The sequence below is a fragment of the Heteronotia binoei genome, chromosome 3 (assembly GCF_032191835.1).
Source record: "Heteronotia binoei isolate CCM8104 ecotype False Entrance Well chromosome 3, APGP_CSIRO_Hbin_v1, whole genome shotgun sequence".
Lineage (NCBI taxonomy): Eukaryota > Metazoa > Chordata > Lepidosauria > Squamata > Gekkonidae > Heteronotia > Heteronotia binoei.
Genome location: NC_083225.1, coordinates 62,513,645 through 62,535,421, shown reverse-complemented (window position 1 = coordinate 62,535,421; position 21,777 = coordinate 62,513,645).

The following is a 21,777-nucleotide window of genomic DNA, read 5'->3' as shown; positions in this document are numbered from 1 at the left end:
CCAAGATCATTCCCTCCCAGGTGAACAATTAATACCTGCGGAGGAGGGCCCACACACCCGTGAAAGAAAAGGGGAAGCAAGCCAGGCCACTGAAGACCCCGGCGCCCCCTCCATTCTATCGTAACATGTTTGCTGAGCCCCAGCGGAGAGCCAACAGCAGTTCTCCGAGCTTGATGTGCCGCCCAAAACACATAACTGTGCCCGTGGAGACTCGATTGGATGGGTGCCTTTCGCTGAGACTCGCGTCTGGTGTTTGGGCCCTCCGGTGCGAGCCTCCCTGCTGGGCCTGCCTAACGGGAGCTGTGTTGATACTTATTATCCATTTATGATGACACATTTGATTTTCTAGGACAATGCTTGAAATTTAACTTTATCATTGTGATTATTGCAGATAATATCACTGTATGCATGGAACTAGTGATGCTACTTTTTTCTACAGTTCATTCATTAATAACATGTATGAATAAAGAACTGCAGAAGATCTATCTAAACTGGGTGAGTGAACAACAGTGTGGTAAATGAAGTTCACTATTGGTGAGTGATATATGCTGGTGGTGGCTGAGACTTAGATTGAAACAAACTTTGGGGTTATAGTAGATCGCTCAATGAGAATGTCAAATCAGCATGCAGCAGCAGAGCGAAAAGAAAAGAATTAAAATAAAATGATCAATATTGTAATTCCTTTGCTTAGAGCTGTGGTGTAACCCCATTTGGAGTCACTATAAGTTCTTGTCACCATATCTCAAAATGGAACTTTGCAAAGCTGGAGAAAGTGCAGAAGAAGTCAACCAAGATGATAAAAGGGTTAAAACAACTATCCTATGACAAAAGGCTGAACAGGCAGGAACACTGTAGTTATTTTTTTAAAGACTGCTAAGGAGGAACATGACACAGGTGTATAAAATTATTCATGGGCTGGAGACAGTGGATAAAGGGAGCTTTTTCTCCATCTTTCATAATACTAGTACTTGGAGACACCCAATGAAGTTCATGAATAATAGGTATAGGACAGACAAAATGAATACTTCTCAACTCAATGAGTAATTAACATCAGGGCCCTGTAGAATCTTATGCAATTCATAAGACCTGAAAGGCAGAGATGTTCTGCCAGGCTTTTGAGTAAAGACAGCAATGATTGCTGATCTGGCGACTCATTTTTCCCACCCCATTGTGCCCCCTCAATACAATGCCCAGCAAACCCTCTCAATACAATGCCCAGCAGTCTGAAACAGAAGAAATTGATTATATTCATTAATATTATTATTACTTATTATGCACCAATTGTTTTTATATTTAGCCAAATAACTTTTACAATGTATCATATATTCAGTTATCTATATGTATTCACTTGGAACTAACCACCATGTATTTTAACAAGTTTATTTTGTAACACTGACATTAGAAGAATAGCATATATGAGAGTGAGCCTGCTCAAAAGCTTGTGAGCTTTTATGAGTGAGCAGGGCTTTTTTTGAGCAGGAATGCACAGGAATGCAGTTCTGGCTGGCTTGGTGTCAGGGGGTGTGGCCTAATATGCAAATCAATTCCTGCAGGGCTTTTTCTACCCCAAAAAAGCCCTGCTCAAAAATGAAAGCATCTGGGAGAACATCACATCTCCAGGGAGACGGAGACAAGCAGCAACCAAGACATGCCTACCTTGGCATGAGTGACCTTGGCTTGAGAAAACATCAATGTTCAGGAACCCAATTTGAATGACTTCTGGTGGCAACTTTGAGCAGAAGAATGTGTGTCAGTTATCTGGTATCTATAAAAAGACTTTTAGGTTTTGTTTTTATTTAGTTCTGGCAAGACCTCAGTCTTGCTAACATGCCACAAGGCTGTAATAAGTGTTTGCTTTGCTGATTCACTTACAATAAACTTTTTATGCTTTTGCATGAGACGTCTACCCAAGTGATACCTTAGCAAAACCTTCCAGTCAGTGGTTGTAGTGATGGCCACAAGCACAGATTGCTTATAAAGACAACTAGAGAGCCATGGAGAATAGCTCCATCTATGGCTACTAACCATGGTGAGTAAAGGGAACCTCTATATTCATAGGGAGTAAACCTCTGAAACCCACTGTTACGAGGCAAAATCTGAGTATGTGATCTCTGCTTGATGGCCTTTCAAGACAACTAATTGGTCACTGTGTGGAACAGGATGTTGGACTAGACAGACCAGTGGTCTGATCCAGCAGAACTCTTCTTATGCTTTAAAAATGAAAAATGTCATCTGGGTGAGACGTAAAGAGGAAAATAAAGACATTTAGGCTAGCTGGAAAGGTGGTAAAAATAATTAAACCTTTAGCTGTAAGGGTTTTTTTAGAAAGCAGTTAATGAGATGCCACTGGCACAATTTTTGTAATTAATGTGACAAAGGAGATGCAGACTGAGGAGAAGCAAGTGAAAGGATAAATCTCCAATATCAGATTGCAATTGTTGCCTGATCCTTATCTCTGATTAATTTCATAATGCTATGAAATTGATGCTGTACATATAGAAAAACCTTGCAGTTGATGCTGAGTTTAAAGACCAACAAATTTTTATTCAGAACTGTAAGCTTTTGTGTGCAAGCACACTTCTTCAGACGAGGAATGAGGTACAGTGAGCACAGCTACATATAGCTGGTAGGCAGTGGTTTAGAATGCAAAGTAGTACAAAGTTAAAATTCAATGGCAGAATAGCAAAATTAACAAATTGAAAAAACCTTCAATCTGGGTAGCATTAGTGTGGAAAACCAATAAAACATCTGAGAATGTCTTTTAATTATTCTATTGCTAGTAAGCCTGGGCCAAAATGAGGGCATTTCTTTCTCAGAAGTTTTTCCATCCAACTAATATAGTGGAAAATGGGTTTAGTATATGTAATGAAATACACAGCCAATATCCCTTATTTGAATATGTCAATACAAAAAACATTATTCTGATACACTATTCTAAAAGAGAAATACATTGGAATACTGTGAATATATAGCTATACTTGGTGAAAGTAAGTTTAGCATATGTAATGAGAAAAGAAACCAATATCCCTGTTCAGTCCTGGGAGGTATTTGTTCCAAGTTTCATAATAATTTGTAATTCAGCAATTTCCCTCTCCATTCTGTTCTTGAAGTTCCTTTGCATTAAAACAGCAACTTTGAGGCCACCTATTGAATGTTCTGTAAGGTTAAAGTGTTCTCCCACAGGTTTCTCTGTTTTGTGATTCCAGATGTCAGATTTGTGTCCATTTATCCTTTGGCATAGGGTTTGTCCTGTTTGCCCTATGTAGAGAAGTGAAGAGCATTTTTGGCATTTAATAGCATATATAATGTTGGAAGATGAACAAATGAATGAGCCTGAGATGATGCAGTTAATGCTGTTAGGTCCAGTGACTGTGTTGTCTGGGTGTATGTGGCAGCAAAGCTGGCACTTGGGTTTAAGCTCTGGTACTGATGTCCATTCTCAGACGAGATATTGTATTGTTGTGGGTGGGTTGTTTGAGATTAGGGGGTTGTCTGTGTGCAAGAAAAGGTTTACCCCCCTACCCCCAGTACTTTTGAAAGAGAGCTGTCACTGTCCATTAGAGGTTGTAAGCTGTTGATGATATGTTGAACTGTTTTCAGTTGAGAGTTGTATGTGGCCACTAATGATGTTCTGTTATTGTCTTTTTTGGGTCTTTCTTGTAACAGGTTTTCTCTGGGTATCATTCTGGCTTTGTTAATCTGTTTCCTGACTTCATCAGGTGGGTATTTTTGTTCCAAAGAAGTTTGTTGTAGATCCCTCAGGTGCTTATATGTATGTTACATGTTAAAAGGTAAATTGCTTGGACAGGAAAAACTTCTGAGAAAGAAATGTCCTCATTTTGGCCCAGGCTTACTAGCAATAGAATAATTAACAGACATAGTCACATTCTGACATGTTACTGTTTTATTGGTTTCCCACGCTAATGACACCCAGATTGAAGGTTTTCTCAATTTGTTAATTTTGCTATTCTGCCATTGAATGTTAACTTTGTACCACTTTGCATTCTAAACCACTATATGTAGCTCTGCTCACTGTACCTCATTCCTCGTCTGAAGAAGTGTGCATGCACATGAAAGCTTACAGTTCTGAATAAAACTTTGTTGGTCTTAAAGGTGCTTCAGAGGAAGGTCATGCAAGTTAGCTGCAGTGGGCCCTGCCACAAGCCCTGGGTCCCAGCAGCTGCCCCACCTCAGAGTATGCTGATATCAGTCCTATTCCTAAAGAAGACTGGCATCACTTCTGGGGGCAACTGGAAGAGTTTTCCCCAATGGTGAACCAGTATAGGGGCCTGGCAATCCTGCATCAGAATTCAACTTGATAGTCAATGATTCTGTTCATTTTCCCAATATTTTCATAGCAATATCTGTTCTCACGGTAAATTATTTTCAGTTCTTATGTGACTGTGAACTGCCATGAATATTTGGAAAAGTTGAGACAGACACTTACAAAAATAAATTAATTAAACAAGCAGACATTTATGTTCACTTAAAATATGGATGCAGCTTGGCAACTTTGCTCAGCATGCCATCTAGACAAATGATTTGCTTAAGTTCTTTCTTTCCTCAATACATTATTCATATTTATCATCATTCTATTTATGTTGGGTATACAGTACAGCTGCTATTTTGTATGGCTAGAAACCAGTTGAAAATTTTTCAGATCCTTATAATAATTCTACTTTTCTGAAATTGGTTTGGCAAAGTAGATTCAGTCTTCTCAGGTACTGAGCACACCTATTCACATGCATAATTCTATGCTACTCTGTAATATTTCCTGATTGCTGTTATCAGCTCATTCAGTCAAAAACATTCCAGCCTATCATACACTTTTGCATATGGAATTGAGGGCAAAAATCACTGCAGCATTTTTTTTTACAAGTAAACAAAAGACTGTGTGGGGCTCTATATGAGATGGGACAGAATCCTGAATATCCCACAGTAGCAGCTTGCAAGACCACATACAAAACTTCTGAACTGTTGATATGTCCTATTACTCTGGCTGCTTTTTCCTACCATTGTTAAGTGTATTATAAAGAGGTCGCAAACAGGCATCTCATCATCATAACTGAAATCCAGAGAATGGATAATCTAAAATGCCAAGACTTTTATAAACTGCTGAATCTCAAAAAGATCAGCCACTCAGCTTCATGTGTGTCATCCTTTGTGGACACAATCCAGGATTAGCTGAAATACATATTTCTAACAATAGATTTTAAACACAAAATCTAAAATAATGGATTGTGGCCCACAACTGATTTATAATATGACTAAAGTTGAATTATCACCATTGGGGGCATTGTGCTTTAATTAAGGGGTTCCCCCCCCTCTCCTTCAAGGATTCGATAGCTATTTTGTTATTATCCCCTTTGGTCATCTGTTTTATCTTCACAAGCATTGAAAGATAATATCAGGTTGAAAGACAGTATCTGTTCCAAGGTCAACCCCATTGAACACACATTTTCTCAGTAAATCCTAAGCACTCACATCACTCTAGCTTTGGGATCAGAGTCATTCTTTGTGGCTAGTCTCTCTACATCTTAATAAAAAAATAGAGCCTTTGAGGTAGATCAGGAGAGTTATGATAAATGGTCCAATGTTTATCACGATTGCTACATAATAAAATCTGAAAATGTCAAACAGATATTAGCCTACGAAAATGTTTCCAATAATTTTTTACTAGTATGATAAGAAAACTAATAATGAATGACATCTAAAGTCATCTAGTGAAAAGTCAAATTAGAGAAATAAAGTAATTCCTTTACAGCATTGCCCTTCCAGTACCTAATTCCTTTCCTTATCAAGATTAACTGTATATCTTATGTAGTGTGTGTATTCATGCTCATGTCTTGGGTGGGACGGGGAAGTATGATGGGTTCAGATAAAATCTCAGATTTTCTTCAGAACTGGATAAGATAAAAATAAAAAAATGAAATGAAAAAATGAAAAAAAAATTATTTACAGTGTTATTTTAAAGCAAATGTGTGAGAACCCACTATCAGTTATGGAAGGCAAAGATTCCTGACTGCAAGTGATTGTATAACAGACATTGGGAAATTTCCAACTTACTACTGATGTACAACTAATGTTGTTTAGTAGCAAATAATTTGTTTCAAATCCAAATTTGCCATGAATTCAATAGAGCAGTGTAATTCAATTCAAGGGTCACTACTGTCATATGACATGCGGAGTCACCTACTAATTTATGAGTTCATAAGAACATAATAACAGCCCTCTTCCGGCTGGCCCACAACTGACCGGCACCGAGTACTGAACACTGAACATCAAATTTGAATTGAGCGTAACTTAAGACCACTGAATGATTTTAATGTTTTATGTATATAACAAATGTTTAGATTTTTGACTATAAATTATGTAATGTTAATTTTAATGCTTAATTTTATATTTTATGTTAGTTTTACATGTTGTAAGCTGCCCTGAGCCACCTAGTGGGAAGGGCGGGATATAAATCTCAGATAGATAGATAGATAGATAGATAGATAGATAGATAGATAGATAGATAGATAGATAAAGCAAGCCATACTGGATCAGACCAATGGTCCATCTAGTCCAGTATCCTGTCTCATGCAGATGGTCAACAATACAGCATAGAGGCCAAGATCTTCCCCTGATGTTGCCTAATGGATTTGGGATTAAACGACTTAATGCCTCTGAAATGTGGAGGATCCCCGCAGTCACCAAGGCTCGGAACCACTGATAGACTTATCTCTAGCAGGCCTCAATTTGAGCAGGAACACAGGAGCGGAGCTCCAGAACCTCTAAATTTTATTGTGCTCTTTCTTTCTTACCCCCCTCCCATACTTACTTCTGGGCTCCATTGTTCAAACCCCCTGTGAGAATTTTACTGAACTCTAAAATTTGACAAACTTTCTAATATTTCCCCCCACAAAAAGTGGGAAAATAACCAAAACATATGAGGTAGACCAATGGAAACCATCATGCCACTCAGTAAGCTTTATCTCTCCGTGTATCTAATAATCTTTGATTATAGTTTGTACTAATTTGCCTGGGATAGAGTTTAAACTGACTGGCTTGCAATTTCCTGATTTCCCTCTGGATCCCTTTTTTAAAAATGGTGTCACAGGAACTTCCGGTCTTGGTGATCTGATGTAAAGACTGACCGCGGGGTTGCTCCTGTCAGTCGGTCTTTAATCGGGGCAACTGGGGGTTTCCTCTTTCTGGGCGACCCGAGTCCAGGACCTGGGAAGGCAGGTGGCTTGTCGGCTGGGCTCGGGAGATCAGTGGCGGCTGGTTCCTGAACCTGCTGGCGCTGTGGAGCTCCACTGCCCCAATCACCATTTTTAAATGGCATCTGGATTGAACACCGGCACTTCTTCTTTTCCTATTTGAACTCTGCATGACTAGAATGGATTGCAGGAGATACACAGCAGATTGTAAATTCTTCTTTCTTTTGTATGTAATTGCTATGGCTAACGTTTTGAAGCTGGAAGTTGGAAGGAAGCGAACTCATGAGGGAAGAAGGAGGGGGGAATGCTCAACCCCCCCCTTAAGTTCCAAGGCTTCAAACAGAATGTGAGATCTCAAAGGCTTTTAATCTTTAAAGAATCTGTGTTCCAGAACTGATTTTGATTCACAAGAGCCCTTGGTGGGACTGTATTTGAACAAAGTTTTAAAGAAAAACCTTCCAACGCATAAGACTTGATGGCAGGAGATTTCTAGTAAAAAGTGCTGACTAAGATATGTTCCTGTGGTGGTGGATCTGAATAGAGGTGGTTTGAAATAAAAATTGGAGGAAAAGTTTGGAAGGAAATCTTGAAATCTTAACTGCTGGAAATTATTGATTGATCTTAACTAGGCAGAAGAGCTTGGTTTGGATATTGGATTACAAGAGGGAGCTATATTGCTGAGTACAGGAAGAACATTAGTGAAATTTTTAATGACTGACTATACCTGTTCCTGGTGAATTATAAAATTATTGGCAAGGCATATAGTCTCACTGGATTACCAGATTACAAATATTTGACTTTTTGACCTTTTTTTTACTATTGGATTATAAAATCTTTGATGGAACATCTAACCTTTTAATGAACTACAGAAATGTCGATGGCCTCAAATACCCAGTTGGATTATAATTCTAATTTTAAAATTCTTTTTTTTTCTTTTTGGAGGTTTTTTTCCCCTTTGTGTGTGTGGCTTTCTAATCTTTTGGGATATAGAGGGCTGTGGAAGAGGATATATAAATTGGACATCCCTGCTTTGGAGTACAAACTATAATCTTTGATTTTGGAATATTTGGACCATTTGGATTATTTTTTCACTGGTTGGACTGGACTGATCTGTATTGGTTAAAAGTACGTTATAAAGTTTTGCAAGTGTGAGTGTACTTCTCCCTGTTCCCTTCTCTTTGTTTTTGTTATTCATTTGGTACATTTGAATCATTGTTATGGCCAATTGATATTGGTTATAGTTTTGCTCATTGTTGTTTGGGTTTACTAGATTGTTGATACAAGGGGAAGGTTCTGTTTCTAAACAATTCAATATCTACCCAAAATATTGACCTTTCTTTCCAAGTACTGAGTTTGTTGATAAAAGCTGAAACAGGTTGCTGAGTTGTAAACATTAAAAAAAAGTTGTTGTTTTTTTTAATTTGAAAGGTGATATACGGTAGGGAACTAAATAATAGAAATGGTATTAGTGTTCAAGGAAGCCCCCCCCCCCCAAAAAGAGATAATTGAGAAAATAGGGCCACAACTCCATCGCCTAATCTTAGTCAATCTGGTCCAATCAAATTTACGACCGCAAGTATGCAAGAAGATATGAAAGAAATGCAAAAAACTTTATTAACTGCCATAACGTAATTAACTGGCAAGATAGACCATGTAGGAGAGCAAATGGCTGAAGTCAAGCAAGAACTTTAAGAAAACAGAAAGCAGACAGCAGAGACCAATAAGGCATTGAAAGCTTTAGATGCCCAAGTGGTGAGCAATACTAAAAAGTTGGAACAGTTGGAAAATAACCAGAAAATGTATGGCAGCAGATTTCTTCAACTAGAAATGGACAGAGCAGTCTACATGTCGAGGCTGCAAAATGTTCCAGAAGATAAGTCTGAAGATCTGCAGAAAATGCTAAGTGAGGCCCTCTCAGAAATCCTACAAGTGACACCGGAAAAAATAGAAGAAGAGATTGATCAAGGTAAACGTGTACCATCAAGTTTTACTAAGCAGAACGAATTGCCGAGCAGAATATACATGAAACTTACAAGAAGAATAACTAGAGACAATATTTTGAGACAAACAAGAGACAAGCCAGTAATGATAGCAGGAAATACGATGAGAATTTTGAAAGAGGTGACTTGGCCAATTAGACAGAAGAGAATATCATGCCTTAACAAATTTTTTAAGGGAAAGAGAAATACCATATAGATGGTTAATGCCAGAAGGTTTGCTTTTTACATTTGAAGGCAAAAGACACAGGATTAATACAATCTCCAAGGCTGAAAATTTTCTAGGGAAATTTGGAAAGAAGGAGGGGAGAAAAAAAGAAGGAAAATGGGGAAGATGAAGGTCCAGAAGAAGAGGATCCAGCTGAAGGAAGAAAATACCCAACACTGTTGCAGACCGAAAAAGATTAAAAAGATAGTGATAAGAAAGAATCATAATGGCATCAATAGTCTCTATTAATGTGAATGGACTTAATTCTTCTACGAAGAGAAGGAAGACTTTCAAATATTTAGCAAAACTGGAAGCTGATATAATCTGTCTACAGGAAACTGATATATTGGCAAAGGATCATCATTTGGTAATATGTCCAACAAATGTTGGGAATGTACAAAACAGGTTGGGTCATTTTATCATATGTGGTTGACATGTGAGGTAGCGAAAGATTATTGGAAGATGGTGCATGAACTATTAAAAAAAAATATTGAAAAGGCAGATCCAATTTAAACCAGAACTGTTTTTGCTGAACATGTATCCTAGTGATTATGTAAAAGAGACAAGACTTTTGTAAAAGACCGTGACTCTTAGGGAGTTTCTGCTATGGCAGAATATGGACCTGGCTTGCGTGACCGAGACCTGGGTGAGGGACGGGGAGACAGTAGCTCTCTCCCAGATGTCCCCCCCGGGATACTCGGTCTTTCACCAATCACGGACCAGCGGGCGGGGGGGGAGGCGTAGCGCTACTCATACGGGAGGATTACTCCTTTCGGGCCCTCCCGGACCCAAAGATTGATGGGGTTGAATGCGCCGGTCTGATGTGGGATGTTGGAGAGGGGTTGGCGGTCTGGCTGGTGTACCGTCCACCCAACGCACCAGCTAACGCCTTACCATCACTATTGGAGGCAGTGGCGGGCTGGGCGTTGGAGTACCCGAGGCTTATGGTCTTGGGCGACTTCAATGTCCATGCCGACGACACGGCCTCCACTCAGGCGATGGACCTAGTGTCGACCATGGCGACACTGGGACTCTCTCAATTTGTCACGACTCCCACACACCAGGCCGGGCACACATTAGACCTGATCTTTGCATCTGGGATTCTGGTGAACGATATCGCCGTAGAAGCGGTACCATGGTCGGATCACCTGGCCCTTAAGGCCCGTATGGGGGCGCTGCCCCAACCCTGTATGGGCGGAGAGCCTATTTTGGCTCGCCCTCGGGGCTTGATGGACCCGGAACGGTTCCAAACAGCCCTGAGGGATCCCTGGCCCACTGGCAATTCCCTCGATGACCTGGTGGAGATCTGGCAGGACCAGTTGTCCAGGGCTATCGACGAAATTGCACCTCGGCGTCCTCTACGCCCTCGTACGAAGCTGGCGCCATGGTATACCTTGGAGCTGCGCCGGCTGAAACAAGGGCTCAGACGACTAGAGAGGCAATGGAGGCATACTCGGGACGAAGCAATGAGAACATCCTACAGAACGTTTATGAAGTCTTACGAGATGGCAGTCAAGGCTGCAAAGAAAGATTACTTTGCAACCAAGATTGCATCTGCAAACTCGCGCCCAGCACAATTATTTAGAGTAATTGGGGATCTTATAACGCTGCCACAAGGCAAACCAAACGTTAGGGAATTAGAAATAGGCTGTGAGGCATTTGCGAAATACTTTGCAGATAAAATCTCGTTGCTCCGCCAAGACCTGCCTACCACTTTGGATACAGTGAGTGAAATTGAGGCACCGTGCCTGTCTTCGGGTTTAGTGCTGGACCACTTCGACCCGCTTAGCCTGGAGGAAGTCGACAGAATCCTTTCTGCTGCTCGCCCGACAACATGCAATCTGGACCCTTGCCCCTCTTGGCTGATTAAATCTTGCCAGGGGGAGCTTAGTTGTCCTTTACGGGACATCATAAACAGGTCCCTCTCAGAGGGGCAGTTTCCAACACCTCTGCAAGAGGCTTTGGTCCGCCCTCTCTTGAAAAAAGCTACAGCAGACCCGGCCGAATTGGCGAACTACCGGCCGGTGTCTAATTTACCGTTTTTAGGTAAAATTATTGAGAGGGCCGTGGCGTCGCAGCTTCAGAGGTTTCTGGATGATGCTTCTGTCTTAGACCCATGTCAGTCTGGTTTCCGGCCGGGCCATGGGACGGAGACGGTGTTGGTCGCCTTGGTAGATGACCTCCAACGGCAACTGGATCGAGGCGGCGTTGCGGTGCTGATGCTATTAGATTTGTCGGCTGCATTCGATACAGTCGACCATCAGCTACTGACGCGCCGCCTCGCCGACATTGGGGTTGAGGGGTCGGCCTTGCAATGGCTTTCCTCCTTTCTCCTAGGTCGGGGACAGAGGGTGGCTATCGGGAGTGAACAGTCCCGGAGGCGCACACTGGACTGTGGGGTGCCCCAGGGAGCAGTGCTCTCCCCGATGTTGTTCAACATCTATATGCGCCCCCTCGCCCAGATTGCCCGGCGGTTTGGGCTGGGTTGCCATCAATATGCGGATGACACCCAGCTCTATCTACTAATGGACGGCTGGCCCGACCCCGCACCAGGGAATCTCGACCGGGCCTTACAGGCTGTTGCGACATGGCTCAGGCTGAGTGGGCTGAAGCTGAACCCAGCGAAGACAGAGGTCCTTTGCGTGGGTCGCGGCGCTCTGGGAAGGGAAATAGCTCTCCCGGTCTTCGATGGCGCGCCATTGAAAGCAGCGCGCCAGGTAAAGAGCCTGGGTGTTTTACTGGAGCCTTCACTATCGATGGAGGCCCAGATAGCAGCCACTGCCAAGTCAGCATTCTTCCATCTGAAGCGGGCAAGGCAGTTGGCCCCTTTCCTTGAGCGCCGGGACCTCGCAACAGTGATCCATGCAACGGTCACCTCAAGTTTGGACTACTGTAATGCCCTCTACTTGGGGCTACCTTTGTGCCGGACTCGGAGACTGCAGTTAGTGCAGAACGCGGCGGCCAGGCTGTTGTTGGGACTCCCAAAACGGGAACATATACAGCCGAGGCTACGTGAACTGCACTGGCTGCCGATCATATACCGGGTCCAGTACAAAGTGTTGGTCATTACCTTTAAAGCCTTATATGGCCGAGGACCTACCTACCTGAGGGACCGTCTCTCCCCGTATGAACCCCAGAGGGCACTGAGATCAGTTGGGAAAAATCTAATGACCATCCCCGGGCCGAGGGAGACTAAATATCAGAATACTAGGGTACGGGCATTTTCAGTCGCGGCCCCTACCCTATGGAACCGACTCCCCGAGGAGGTGCGGGCCCTGTGGAACCTTGACCAGTTCCGCGGGGCCTGCAAGACCGCCCTTTTTAAACTCGCATACCTGGACTGTTAAGAAGATCGGCAATTAAGCACCCGCCAATGCGGTTAAGACCACACCGCTGAATAACTGCACTTACTGGATTGTTTTAATGTTATTAAGTTAATATTTACTGTTTTATATTGTTAAATGTAAAAGTTTTAACCATTGTATGTTTTCATGAAATGTTGTTAACCGCCCTGAGCCTGCCGAGGTGGGGAGGGCTGGATAGAAATAAAATTTATTATTATTATTATATATCAACACAGCAGCTAGGATTTTGCATGCACAGAAATGGAAGCTTCAAGAACCTCCTGCGAAGCAAGAACTGATCGGGAAAATATTGGAAGCAGCAGAGATGGGCTATTTGTCTTCAGTGCTTGCTGGGAAATCTAAGGAAGAAGCAAGAAAATATTGGGAGAAGTTATATGTATGGTTAGATACTTAAATGCTCTGGTGTGAATTTCTATTATTATTCTTCAATACAGATGTTTCAAATATAAGCTAAGCTGATAGTTTAAGTGAGGATTTACAACATATATAAATTTTCCATATGACCTACTGTGATTATAGATTAAGTATGTTATAACATGCTGAAATTTCTTTTTTCTCTTTTATCATCTTAATGAGATAATGACATGCAGAATGTACTTTATTTTTTATTGTCAGATATATTATTACTTTTCTATGTCTATTTCCCCTTTCTCTCTCTTCTTGAAAAATAATAAAAAACTTTTAAGTCTAAAAAATGGTGTCACATTTGCTACTCTCCAGTCTTTTGGTACAACAGCTCAATTTAGTGATAGGTTACATATATCAGGTTAGTATATCAGTGATCTCACATCTGAGTTCCTTAAAAATTTTTGGGTGTGTGCCATCAGAGACATATTAATTTTAGAGACCTGGAGACATATTAATTTCCCCAGCAGGTCTAGAATTTCATCTCTGGTCACCTCAATTTGGCTGAGTTCTTCACTCCCCCTTCTTGAAAATAGAGACTGTGACATTGGTATGTGCCCTATGCTTTCCACAGTGAACACAGAAGCAAAAAAGTCATTGAGCTTCTCTGCCTTCTCTCCATCTCCCTTTAGCAAGCCCTTTATTCCTTTGTCATATTGTTTTTAAAAAATGTTTATTGTCTTGATGCTTTTAGAAACCTGCTTCTCTTGGTTAAAAACACAAGCCAAGGAAGATATAAAAGAGTGGAAGGTCTGTCCCAGTATATTGAACGAGAGAGACTACAGGCTCTGGCCAGTTTGGTGTAGTGGTTAAGTGTGTGGACTCTTATCTGGGAGAACCGGGTTTGATTCCCCACTCCTCCACTTGCACCTGCTGGAATGGCCTTGGGTCAGCCATAGCTCTGGCAGAAGTTGTCCTTGAAAGGGCAGCTGCTGTGAGAGCCCTCTCCAGCCCCACCCACCTCACAGGGTGCCTGTTGTGGGGGAGGAAGGTAAAGGAGATTGTGAGCCGCTCTGAGACTCTTCGGAGTGGAGGGCGGGATATAAATCCAATATCTTCTTCTTCTTCTTCTGGCAAAAAAATTGTAAGATTTTGAGAAGTAGGTTCGAATCTCAGAGGTTTCCTTGATATTGCCTGGGAATTAAAAGAGGTTCCTGGGAATGGGAAGCTTGATGGCTGCTGTGCTGGATGGTATTAGGCAAGTTGCTATTTCCATGAATCCCATCTACAGTATGTAGATAAAAATGCTGACCTTCCTTATAGGGCCCTTGTGAGAGCCAGTCTGGTGTAGTGGTTAAGTGTGTGGACTCTAATTTGGGAGAACTAGGTTTGATTCACCACTCTTCCGCATGCAAATGCTGGTATGACCTTGAGCCAGTCATGAGTTCTCTCAGAGCTGTTCTCAAAAGAGCAGTTCTCAAAACAACTCTCTCAGTTCCACCTACCTCACAGGTGAGGGGAAAGAAAAGGAGATTGTTTCCCCAGTCGGAATAAAGAGACAGAAAAAGGTATGGATCAAAGGGTCTTTTTAACATAACTTAACAGCAAGGGACAAAAGATGGGGACAGGTAAAGCCAGGGGTCAATACCAGACCACCTCCTTAACCTGCAAACAGGGCGAGCCCCAAAGCCCCGGGTGTGAGCCAACCAAATGGCTCAGATCCGGCTGGCCAGGCCATGGGATCCCATACCCCTGAGCTCCACCCTCCCCCATGCCGTACAGCCTGGAATGTGGACAACTCAACCGTGTGACAGGATCCTCAAGCTCCCTGGAGCCAACCTTGGGCCGTACAGCTTAACAGTCACCCCAGGGAGCCAATCAGCACAATGGTGCAGTGCCACGGGAGCTCACCAATCCCCCACAAAACATGTTCCCAACAGAAAATGGCCACAAACAGAGCCAAGCCTCAGCTTAGGCAACTGCACCCACACCAACACCCAGAACATGTTTGAGCCCTTGCCATATATCAGCCAAAAAGGCCTCATTGCCCTTTAATGAAAGATGGACCCCATCCGGCCTGTACAAATCCTGAAAACAGGCCTTAATGGATGGATGTGGCACATAAATTCCAAGCCCTCCCCCAAGGGCAATGTGCAAGGCCCTGTTGGCCTTCCTCCGGGCTCTCTCCAAACCTGCTGGATCCCATGCAGCCCACCACTCCTGGCATGGCAGCATGGCCGGCCACAGAATGAGGATGCCCGGCCACCTTTTACTGATCAAAGTGATGTCATCCCGGGCCTGAAGTGAGGGCTTTACCCTTTACAAGGCCCAAATCATTCTCCCCCAGGTGAATCACCAAAAAGTGCGATGGCAGGCCCCTCTTTTCCTTAAAGAGAAGTAGAAGGAGCCCTGACCACCTCAAGCCCCGGCGGCCCTGCCACTCAATAATGGCCCGCTCACTCAGGCCCAACTGTGAGCCGAATGACGTCCATCAAGCCTGATGTGCTGCCCAGAAAACGATACTGTGGCCACAAATAAGGACCCTCCTCCTTCTTTCAGTGCCAGCCACAGCACCTAGAACAGAAAAACCATTAGAATTCTATCTCCTTTTTTAAAAAAAAAAACTTAAACACTAACTGCAGCAGGCAAGGTTACCACAAGGAAGACCCACTACGGCCCCAAAGGCTGAATGTAGGCCTGATAGGCCCCAGATTTCCATCGACCCACACGACGAATGGCCTCGCCCCTGTAACCCAAAGCTGCAGCTGTGGATGCAGCTCTGATCCTGAAGGAATGGGTACCAAATTTGACATCCTGAAGACCTAGCTCATCCAAAGTCCGTCCAAAATTGATATTTGGTCAAAGGGGTGGTATCCTGATGGCAAAACAAAGGGCCATCCGCTGACCCCCGCAAATCCACATAAAGCGCGAGGGCAGCAGCTCCCTCTCCGAGCAGGGTTCAAAAGTAACCATGCAACTACGCTGCATCTGATCTGTCTTTGACCGATGGACACATAGCACCACTTGACCCTCAACAAATTTAACATCCCCAAACTGGAGAGCCCTAACAGAAATATCCCTACGGGATAGCACCACCAACTCAGACACCCACAAGGTCCCGAAAAAAGCCCTCAAGGAGGCCACATGAAAGAGCGCCTCCTCGAAGGCTGAGGCACACACCAAAGCCCAAGTGGCATGCAAACCTTGAAGAATTGCTGGGGAAATCGGCTGCCTGCGATCAACCCGTTGCTCCGTCTCCCGTGACCAACCCTCTAACATCTTCAGAATACAAAAATCCTTAGTCGCCTCCTGATACCCCTTAACCTTACTAAGGAAGGACAAGGCAGCCAACTGTCCCTTGATGGATTTCACAGAGAGACCTCTCTCTTTCTGCCAAACACAAAACTGCAGCAGATGCTCAACTGGTGCCGGCCAAGTCACAGATAGCCCTGCCCCTTCCCGAAAAACAGAAAACTGACTAGCCGCCCGGTCATACAACCTTTTCGTGCCAGATGCTATGGTGAGGTGAATTGCCCGGCTAACTTCATCCCTCCAATCTGCGACAATTCCGCTGGGATGCGAGCAGGGAATGGATCAGCCTCTGGAGCTAGCAGACGAAATTGCACCATCTGTTGGTGTGACAGGGCATCCGCCACTCCATTACAAATGCCTGGAACGTGCTTTGCCAAAAACAGAACATTTAACTTAAGACAATGCAAGATAAACACCTGAACCAGCCGCATAACCGGCTTGAATCTTGAGGTAAGGTTGTTAACCATGTGGACAACTGCCATGTTGTTGCACCAGAAATGAACTGTGGTTGGTGAGAGAATGCCCCCATAGAAAAACAGCGACAACAATGGGGAAAAATTCAAAAAATGTCAAATTATGACATATCTCAGAGCCCAACCATTCACTCGGCCAATGCTAAGCGCACCAATGCCCCCCAAAGTACATGCCAAAACCAGTAGAGCCAGCAGCATCAGAGACAATCTGAAGGTCCACATTCAATTGCATCACCTCCCGCCTGAAAGAGGCGCCATTAAAGTCCCTTAAAAACAACTCACAGACCTCCAGGTCCCTGCGCATCCCCTCTGTAACTCAGGTATAATGATGCGGAGCATGCAGGGCAACCATGCTGTCACAAAACTGCCTGAGAAATGTGCGACCAGGGGCCACCACCTTGCAGGCAAAATTCAGGTGACCCACCAGTTGCTGCAACTCAAGAAGGGTGACCTTGCATTTAACCAACACGGCCCGCACCCTGGCCAACAGGTTACTCAACTTGTCCCCCGGCAGTCTTGACAATTGGCGCACAGTGTCCAGCTCAATACCCAAAAAGGTCAGAACTGTAACCGGGCCCTCGGTCTTTTCCCTAGCTAATGGAACACCCATCTCCTCTACCAATTGCTCGAACACCACCAACAAACGAGAACATTGCCCAGAGCCAGCGGGGCCCACAAAGAGAAAGTCATCCAGGTAATGCACCGTGTCGCGCACCCCTGTCCTAGCCTGAAGCGCCCACTCCAAAAAAGTACTAAATCGCTCAAACGCAGCGCAAGATACCGAACATCCCATCGGTAACGCTCTATCTAAATAAAAACTGCCTTCAAACGAAAAGCCTAACAATTCAAAATCCTCTGGGTGCACAGGGAGAAGGCGAAAGGCCGACTTAATATCACCTTTCGCCAGCTCAGCACCAACACCACAACGATGCACAATCCGCACCGCCCGGTCGAAAGAGGTATACTTAACCGAACATAATTCCGAGGGAATGGCATCATTCACGGACTGCCCTCTAGGGTAGGACAAGTGGTGAATTAAACGAAACTCACCCGCAACTTTTTTAGATACAACACCCAAGGGCGAAACCCGCAAATTGGGCACTGGAGGAATTACGAAAGGGCCTAACACTCGTCCCTCCTCGCACTCCTTCTTAATTTTAGCCCTAACAATGTGCTCCAAACCACGAACAGACCGTAAATTAGAACTAGAAAACAGGGACCGGGGACCCTGGTATGGAATTCTGAACCCCTGGGAAAACCCTATCTACAAATAACTTCTCCCCTCAGCCCGAGGATAATCCTGCAATAGCTTCCTAAGAACCCTCAGATGTATGGGGCTGGGCCCCTTTTCCAAGAGGCTGACTTGGCCCACCCCCTGGCCTCTTATTGGCCCCTTTTGGTTTGGACCTGTTGCAGGCTGTGAAGGCATGGGGCCCACCACACAACGGACACTTGTGTTTGTACCTGCAAGCCTTCCTGGCACAAGCGCCTTGGGAGGTGAACTCACAACAAAGCAGTCGTGGCTGAACCGAAAGCCCCGCAGCTGTGTGGGTGCCAGCAGAATGTCAGATCTATCCTCAGTATTTGGTTTTGCAGGTGCCATAAGCTGCAACCAAAGCTGCTGATTGATCTGGTCCCAAGGGAGACCAGGATTCACCGCTGCTCTCATGCGGAATTCTTCGTCATACTGCAGCCACGCCCCTCCCAAAAAATCATTGTACGCATGATAAATTATATTGCAGTACTGGAATAGCGGGGCCACCATCCAAGGCTGGGCCCTGGCAATGACCCCCGCATATATAAGAAATCTCGGCAGCCAATTCGACCAAGACCTGTCTACCTTCCGCCACTTCAACTTCTCCTTATCCTTCTCATCCAGCTCGTCCTTGGACTTCCCAGCAGCCAATTTTCCAACTCCCTGTATAACAAGCTGAACACGTCCACGTATTCACCTTTTAAGATTTTCTCCCTGGTCGCCACCGTAAGGTGATCACCTAGAGGCATTGCTGGATCATCAAAAGGTAGAGCGTGAAAGGCCAGCGAACTATAGGGAACTGGAGGATGGGATGAAAATCCCCAACCACCCAACTGTTGCGAAGACCAGGCTGGGTGCGAAGAAGCAGCTTGTTGCCAACTCCAAGGCAACCCACCTCCTGCCAGAAAAAAAACCCATTGTCCCTGAGCTACCGGCCTGACCCCCCCACCGCTGTAGACGAGCTACAAGGCGGCCAGACTTGAAATGGAAATGAGCTACCCGACTGATGAAGTGTCGCCACCAACGCCCCACGTTGACTAATAAGTGGGACCATGCTGCCAAAGGGCGACCCTGAAGCGGGGGACACAACCGCTGGCCACGAAACTGAGGCAACACTTGGGCACCAGGGACCCCATGGCCACGCCACCCCTTTTACAAAGCTGGTGACTTACCTTCAACATTGGTGGGAACCACCGCAACCATCTTCAGGCTCCTTGCGCTGTTCCTCATCCATCGGCACTACCTCACTTGGATTTTTCCCGCCTTCTTCAGCACCCTGTAAAGCAGAAAGCCGGGCGAGCACCTCTCTCTGAAAAGAAATGGTGGCAGCCCTTCCAGAACCCTTGAGCCCAGCAGATCTTCGAGACGGATCTGCCAACCCTCTCACCTTTTCCAAAACGGCCAAGCGATCCAAAATGGCCTGCCGTGTCACCACCTCATCCCTGTCAGCAGCCGGGGGCTGGATAGGAGCCGACCTTTTAAGAGGCCTTTTGGCTGGCTGTTTCCCCTTAGATGGGCCCTGTTCTTTTTTAGGCCCCACGCTGCCTCAAAGCACACCCTCTAGGGAAGTCCCAAGACTCAAATGGCTCAGCTAAGGACACACTAAGGCCTCTGCACCAAAGCAAAGCAAGGCCCAACACCCTGCTCAGAAAGCTATGTGTAAGCCAAATACCAGTGCATACAGAGCCAAAGAATGACTGGCCGGCCTTGGATCACCCATCAAACTGCCATGGCAACCCTGGAATACGACCTGTGTCTGCCAGATCCTAGTCTTCTCTTAACCACCCACGCCTGAGCCCCAACGCCCAGACCGGCCACCCCCAACTAAAGGGCCTCAATCCGCAAGCCAGCTCCCTCCTGAAATGGTAGCAAGCGAGAGGGGGGGGTGGGGCCCTCTGAAACCCCCTTTTTACAGCCTGTAGCAGCCGCCCAAAATCGGTCACCCATGTTACGCCGACTCAGCGGCACGAAAGACGCTTGCCCGATGCCTCCTCAAGCCTCCGTCAACCGCTGACACTGCAACAGGTGCACACACCGCGCCACGAAGACAACGCCTTCCCAGGGGCTGGGGAAGAGCTCAACCCAGCTGTCGAAGGCCCCGACGCCGCACCAACAAGCCGCGGGAGCAAACAGCCTCGCACGCTGTTGCTCCTCCAAATGTGGCTTCCGAACTGCACCACAGGGGGCGGGTCCTGCCTAATAAGGCAGACCTCACCCCCGCCCAGCAAGGATGAGTCCACTGCCTCTCATCCTTCTGGGGAGGCAATGGACGCCCCCCAGCCTTAGTGGCCGATTGGCCGCTTGGCTGGGTGGGGGCCGAATTGTGAGCTGCTTTGAGACTCCAAGTGAGGGGTGGCATATAAAAATCCAGTTTCCTCCTCCTTCACCTCTTATAAGGATTAGTGAAATGATGTGAATGAAGCACTTTGAGCAGCTAATGATACTTATTGCTATGTCTACAGATGTAAATTCAAATTACAGGCATTATGTTTTAAAACATATTACAATAAAGACCCAAAACAGATTTCACAGAGATACATCAGATTTATCTTTACAAACAAAAAAACTGGTTATGATGGAAGTGAAGGAAGTAGGTATACTCGAAGTATGATCCAAGACCAACATTTTTGTGCTATTTTTTCTTACATATTTCCATACAGTGAAATGAATCTGACATTAAAAAAACATCCCGATGTCTTAGACAGCATGGCCCAGAGGGATGTTTAACAGGAACCTGTTTAGTAATAATAAGTACCTATTTATGAGAACACAATCTATGTCTAAAGGGGGAAATGCATCATTTCCTCATATTCACAATGTAAAGCAATGTTTACTCCGAACTATGATATCTGTATGGCAAACCAAGCATATGAAATGCAATTGCATTTGCTATAAATAACTCTTGGAGGACATTTACACACCACTGAGTCAGTTCATAGTATCCTTCCTCAACATTAGCTTTCCAAGGCAGATATAAGTTCTATTGATTTCAAGGGGAACTTTGGAGTGTGCATGGAAATTTCTAATACAATAATCTTCTAGTGTACGCTGAGCAGTGAAATTATCTGAACAAGATTGTGAAGTGGAAGTGTTCTGCTAATTCCCCCCATGCCTAATTCCCCTCCTTCTTTCAGTTTAAAAAACTCATTATGACAGTCTATGAGGTCCACGGCAAAAGGCGGCTACTATCATTGAAACTAAAGCCATTTTGCATTTTATTATGAAAGGAGGATGTAAAATGGGTATTATATATGCAGAACATGTAACATACTAGCAGGCAAAGAAATAGAAGCAACTTATATATTTTATTACCTACCAGAAGTGAACAGAGAATTAGAAGTGAACAGCCAATTAGAGAAGAACTTCTATTCAATACTTAATACTTCATTTGTCTTCAATAGTGTTTATATCTTTTTTCTTTGTTACTAATTTTTATTTGAAGACAGGTGTGGAATTCAATAGGTTATTTAAACTTCTGTGTTAATGCAAAATACAAACAAGATATAACTTCAGGGTTCAGTTTGGAGATCTGTTTTAAGCGAAGGCTTGGTCTGGATCATCTAAAGATGGTCTGGATCATCTAATGATCTACCCTTCAAAGGAAGAAATTTTAGTAA